The following is a 6,796-nucleotide window of genomic DNA, read 5'->3' as shown; positions in this document are numbered from 1 at the left end:
AGGTATTTGGTGCATTGATTTCCATGGGCTTTAGCCACTTAAATACTGAGGATTTGGGCCATATGGAGGGGTATGAATAATTCCCATAATTATTAATGGGAGTTACATATATGTAGCAAGAGGAGACTATCACACCTAATTAATCTTTCTCTATTTTATGAGTGTAAACAAATTTGTATGTATACATTCAAAGAACAGATAAAGCTAACATTCCTTCACAAACTTTACATAACTTTATTTTCAGTTTTCATTTCTTAAATTTCTTATCATAAGTAATTTTTCTTGTAATTCCATAAATATATATGGACAAACTGGACACATTAGTCTCTAATACAGGTCTGGAATAGGAGTTAGTGAGCAAGAAGAAATAAATATACATATAAATACAACATAATATAGCATATAAGCATTTGTACAGTGTTAATATACAGTATGAACAACAAAATATTGTCAACTCAAAAAAGCTTATTGAATGTAGACATGTTTATTATCAGCCTAACCATCTTTGGAATATGAATAGCACCTCTAACTAATAAATGATTGTCAAAAAATTTCTAGTCAATATGTTCAAGTAAAAAATGTACAGTATTGCAAATTTAAAAAAATCTTGTTAGTCAATAAGAGTGGCTACTACATATTTAATTATTGCATAGCAAATTCTGTTGGTAGGGAACAGAAGTGGTGCATTTTCAAAGTAGGCCATGGGTAGAAAAGGACCAATGTCTCACCTATGAAAGGGTGCTTTTCACACACTACACCTCTACCTCAATATAACGCTGTCCTTGGGAGCCAAAAAATCTTACCGCATTATAGGTGAAATCGTGTTATATTTAACTTGCTTTGATCCACCGGAGTGCACAGCCCTGCCCCCCCGGAGCACTGCTTTACTGCGTTATATCCGAATTCATGTTATATCAGGTCGCGTTATATCGAGGTAGCGGTGTATTTTGAAAATGTACTCTATTCTTTCTGATGAAACTTTCCCTTGGGTTATATGCTAATGCAGTTTTTTCTCTGTATTGTGTACCTTCTGGCAGACTGAAACACATGTACAAAAAGATAACTCGTCAGAATGATGTTGTTTTAACTTTGACATTCATTAAACTTCAGTAAGTACTTGCTAAGGTTTTCTAAACTCTCAGTGTTGGCCCAACTTTTCAAGGTTCTATGATTCTCCTGGCGGCCTCAATTCAAAGGGACTTAATGGCCCTCAGCACCTCAGAGAATCAGGCCATCAAGGTATGGAGTACTTTAGATGAAATTGTACCATTTGTTCAGAGATCATCTATCCAGCGGTTCTCAAACTGTGGGTCGTGACTCTGCCCACCCCTTGGGGGTCATGTAGTAACTTTGTTGTCAGAAGAGGGTCATGGTGCAATGAAGTTTGACGATCCCTGCTCCATAGAGTATTTCTACAGTTAGATTATAAAAATATCCCCTTTTTAACAGCAGTTACAATACCCGATGATATTTTGGGCCATATTGAACATGTGGGACATGGTAGAACACCAGTGATATTTAATATTTCAATTCTCTCTTTGAATGAATTTCTAATATAAATAAAACCTAGAATTTAAAAATAATGAAATATATTCCTATAGAAAATGTCCATTTTCATTCATTTGTTGAAATCCTTTTTTTAATCCACATACAAATGTTTTATTTACCAAACACAGTATAAGCACTATATATATATATATTATATAGTGGGTTACAAACTGTGCTTGGTAAATAACCATTTGTAAGTGGATTAATATATATATATTTTATATATATATAAAAAATCCATAAAGAAATAAAACACATTCCAAATAGATATGAATAATGAAGACTATAATCTGCTGAAGAAAGGCTTAAAAAGAACTAGGTAACTTTCCTTTGGATTTAAATAAGATTTGTTTAGGTATTTATTTAAATATGCCTTTTACATTTAATAATCATTACTTACATAGACTATTAAAACAGTACACATTGTGTGAAAATTTAAGAACTGATTCATTAGGAAAATTATGTGGTCACAACCTGCTTTATGTCTTATCACATAGCTAGTATTTGTTATGTTAGGACAGGTATAGATTGTTAAAGAGTAGAAATAGTTAAGAGTAGATAGTTAAAGAGTAGAAATCTTGGCTCCTTTGAAGTCAATGGGAGTCTTGCCATTGACTTCAATGGGGCCAGGATTTCACGCTCAGGGTCTGATCCAATCCCCTTTCTATGGGAGACTTTCTAGTGACTTCAGAGGGATTTGTATCAAGAATAGAGTTGCAGGCTGAAAATAAGGATATCCTTGGAGGAAACACCATCTGCACTGTTGTACAAAAGGTATGAAGGGAACTAACTGCACCTTGGAACCAGTTCTACTTTCTATGATCACTACCCTCCCCATAAAAGACAAATAACAAAGCAATATCAAATCCCTTATTATTTCTGAAATAAAGGAAGCATTGATTTCAAACCTGCAAAATGCATTAGTTTACTGTAACATTCTCCCTTTGAGAAATGTGTAGTATATATGTACCAAAATTCCTGTAACCTGTTTCCATGACCTGATTCCCTCTATCCCAGTAATTCTATATATGGTAACATGGGCCTGGTCTACACTGGGGGGGAGGGTCGATGTAAGATACGCAACTTCAGCTATGGGAATAGTGTAGCTGAAGTCGACTTATCCTATTTCAACTTACGTCCCATCCTCACGGCGCGGGATTGACGGCCGTAGCTCCCCCATCAACTCTGCTACTGCAGCTCGTCCTGGTGGAGTTCCGGAGTCGACGGGAGCGCGTTCGGGGATCAATATATCACGTCTAGACGAGACGAGATATATCGATCCCCGATAGATTGATCACTACCCGCCGATCTGGCGGGTAGTCTGGATGTACCCATGGTGTATTTGATGCAAAAGTGAATAGGACACTTCATGCAGGTATGATACCATAGTGAGTATTAAAGTGTAAAAACCCATGCCAGTCAAGGGTCAAATCTTCCATGGGTAGTCAAATTCCTCAGCTGCTGTTCAACATTGCAAACACAGATTTCTGAGAATCTGGCCCTAAACTTGCAATGTTTGTTTAAAATAATAACAAAATAAAAATATTACAATGACTGACTTTTAAAATATTTGGGAGGCTTTCTAATTAATTTTATAGGTTTTGTTATACATTTGCTAACTTTCTCCTGGGGCCATGTGCTTCTCTAAACTATAATTGAGAGGTAGATGATAGGAAAAGAACGTTTTGCAAAAGAAGAATATGCAATTTATGCTGAAAAATATAGTCTACCTTTTTAATGCAAAGAAGAGGCATACGCTAATATCAAAAGAGTAAAAATAAAGACTATATAGAGAGCACATTTATTAAAATTGAAATGCTAATAACCAATAAAAGCTCCCTTTATATATCTGTATATGAGTAGAAAAATAGTTATCTATGGAGAAATTAGCAAAATGTGCCTTAATTCCATTTTTGTACTAGGCAAAAATGTTAGCCTAGTTTACAGCAAGATAGTCTAAAAATAACTCACTAGTTTTGCTTACTGAAACCCTCAGGTATGCATCATGTCAGAGACAGAACTGATGGCTTATATGGTTTGTTATATATGATCTAAACATTACTTACCTCAATCTCCTGAAGTCACAGCCCCCACAGGGAAAGTGTGGAAAGAGAAGTCACATAAGTGTTTTCTTCTGCTTTTTTATTTAAATGCCTAACAAAAGCCACAATATACCAGATACTACTTCTATTGTGATACATCAATGTAGAGAGAAAACAACAGAATGAGAGGGGGAAAGGAGAGGATGAAAATAAATGATGTGATAAGTGTAGCTGAAGGGAAATAAAGACAATAAAACTACTAAACCTCAATGTTTCGTCTGTAAAGGCCAAAGAACAAGAGAGAACCATCATCCGTAATCTTTAGACCTGTTCTGCACATAGACTGACTGCATAATTGGGCTCCTATTTCTCCATGGTGTGGGGAGGACTATGTCTTCTGAGTCAATACTAGCAGCAGTCTCAATCAGGGCCGGCTCCAGACACCAATGTAGCAAGCAGATGCCTGGGATGGCCAACAAAGAGGGGGGCAGCACGTCTGGCAGTTTGGCAGCAATTCGGTGGCGGGGCCGTCATTCCCTCTCGGAGTGAAGGACCTGATGCCAAATTGCTGCCGTAGAATAAAGCGGCCCTAGAGCTGCCGCCGATCGCGATTGCAGCTTTTTTTTTTTTTTTGCACTGCTTGGGGCGGCAAAAATGCTAGAGCCGGCCCTGGTCTCATGATATGGTAACAGAGAAAAAGTACTGCTCAAAGTCAACATGAAGTCACTGCAGAAACTAATGAGCAGCCATGACAATGGGTGAGAGAGTGAAAGGGATGACAGGTATTACACATACTGACCATCTTGTTACACTGTCACACACATTTGTATTTGCAATGTTTTCCCCATCCCTTCTATATGCTAGAAACTTGTAAAAGAATCTCGAAGGAAACAAGAGGAAAAGATTGTGCCCTTCTTGATGCTGTCTGACCTGGTAATATGAAGGAAGCATCTAGTGAGCCGACCTAAAGCACTGTATGGGTTTCTTACAAGGACATATTGCTAACCCATTCCAGTATGGCTAAGAGAGTCCTAATCCTCCATCTTCCACCTGATGAAGTGCATCTCTGATTTTGCAGAGCACTTGCATCAAAATGTGAAAACACCCTACTTTTCAGCCTTTTAAAAACTGCTGTAATAGTATTTTCAACACACACTATCACGTGTGTAACACCTTGATTCAATGTCCCAGGTTTTGTTGCCTCATTAATTCACCATGCAACGTTGTACATGAACCATTTGGAACTGACCAGCTCCCACTAAAGTCAATTGTACAACTGCCGTTGACATCATCATTGGGAGCAAGGGTTGGCCCATTATGTTAACAGTAAGACAAATCTCTCTTATCCACACTGAAAATTTGGCAGGTATACCAGAGTCATAAAAGGAAGAAACTTGATATGAAATCTAGCCCTATTGAAATCAATGGGAGTTTTGTCATTGACTTCTACACTGCCAGGATTTCACCCTCTAAATGAGAGCAGTGTTTAAAATAATGACAAGGGAAAAGTTGGCTGATTGGGAAAAATAAGACCTTGCTGAACTCAACCAGGATAGTTCACAGTTCATGCTCTGTATGAGGAGGGCTCTGATATGTGACTCCTTATGCCAGAAGGTGTAATATCAGAAGGTCTTTCTGTGAGTTTGGGGATAATCCAGAAGTGGAGACCGTTACAAACAGTTCAGTGAGGAGGAGATGAGAGGGTTCATGTACATCTACATGCAGTAAAAGCTTGAAAAAAAAGAACTAACCTGACTCATTGGTGTGAAGTCTTTCTTTGTAGTTAAAAAGGACAGTACAGAGGGAGGGAGGTCACAAAAATAAAAGGAAATTAACTGCATGTGAAGATATGTTCTAAGAAGCTATCTAAAAATATAGCCATATAGTAGCATGGGAGAAACAGCACTGCATAGTGCAGTGGGTCTGATTCTCACACTACTTTAAAATTTCAGTGGTGTTATTCTTATATTAACCCGGTATAAGCAAGAAGAAGATGAGACCCAAATTGGCATGCACCGAGGGGCACGAACACTATGGCTGATATCAGACAAAAAGAGGCTGAGGTCAGCACTAACATAAATACTATAAGAGAGCAATTCCCACCTATTTATTCTGCGAACTATTGTCCAGTGCTGCAGGAGTCAGTTTCATCAAGCAAAGGGCTTGTCTATTTGCTGCCAATACTGAGAGTTTGCCATTCATAAAGATGAAAAACACCTTTTTCCTATAGATTACACCTTAGGACTTTGGTTAGTAGTTTTTTAAGGAAATGGAGGGAGAAAATATTAATAAGGAAAATGACAAATGGCCCATTTGTCACTAATCATAGAATCGAAGGGCCTCATCCAGCAAGGTGCTAAGAGCTGTCTGAGATACTATACTAAGCACCCTTCACTTCCATAAATAAAGAGGGAGTTGCTTGGCATTTCCCAGAATTAGGGCTCCCAAAAGAAATGGAGAATACTAAAGAAAGTTGCTGATGGTACTGCTTAAGGAGTAAGGTACTTCTTAGCATAAGTAAGGATGCCACAATGTGGCCCCTAGGCACAGTTTTACTTATTTCAATGTTTTGTTCTCCACGAAGCAAGGCAAGGCAGGGCAGGAACTGTGATCAAGCCCTGTAGTGACACAACTATAATAATTAATATATGGAGATATACCTATCTCATAGAGCAGGAAAGATCATGGAATCCAGCCCCCTGCCTTCACTAGCAGGACCAAGTACTGATTTTTCCCCCAGATCCCTAAGTGGCCCCTTCGAGGATTGAACTCACAACCCTGGGTTTAGTAAGCCAATGCTCAAACCACTGAGCTCTCTCTACCAATTACACAGTACTGAGCCTACTTTCAATCCAGTCCAAAGTGAGTTACAATAGGTGTTTTCTCTGCAAGATTTGCTTGTATTGTGCATTAGACACAGCTGAGATTCCTATAAAATCACAAGATTTTTCTCAAAACGGTCCTGTTTTGCTGCAAGAGCATTGGTAAATGTCAATTTACATTTCTGTACAGCATTGGAAGTGGATTCAGTATATTACTGAAAACAACGCTGAGTCTTCAAGGGAACGACAAGGTGTTGCATCCGCTATGGCAATTCATTGTACATTAAATATAATAGCACGTCAAAAAACCCCCAAAACCTGATGTAAATAATCAACATGAACATGAGTCCTGGGACAAATCTACCTTAAATGCACACACATCTG

Source organism: Chrysemys picta, chromosome 1 (assembly GCF_011386835.1).
Source record: "Chrysemys picta bellii isolate R12L10 chromosome 1, ASM1138683v2, whole genome shotgun sequence".
Classification (NCBI taxonomy): domain Eukaryota; kingdom Metazoa; phylum Chordata; order Testudines; family Emydidae; genus Chrysemys; species Chrysemys picta.
Note: the sequence above shows the minus strand (reverse complement) of the source record.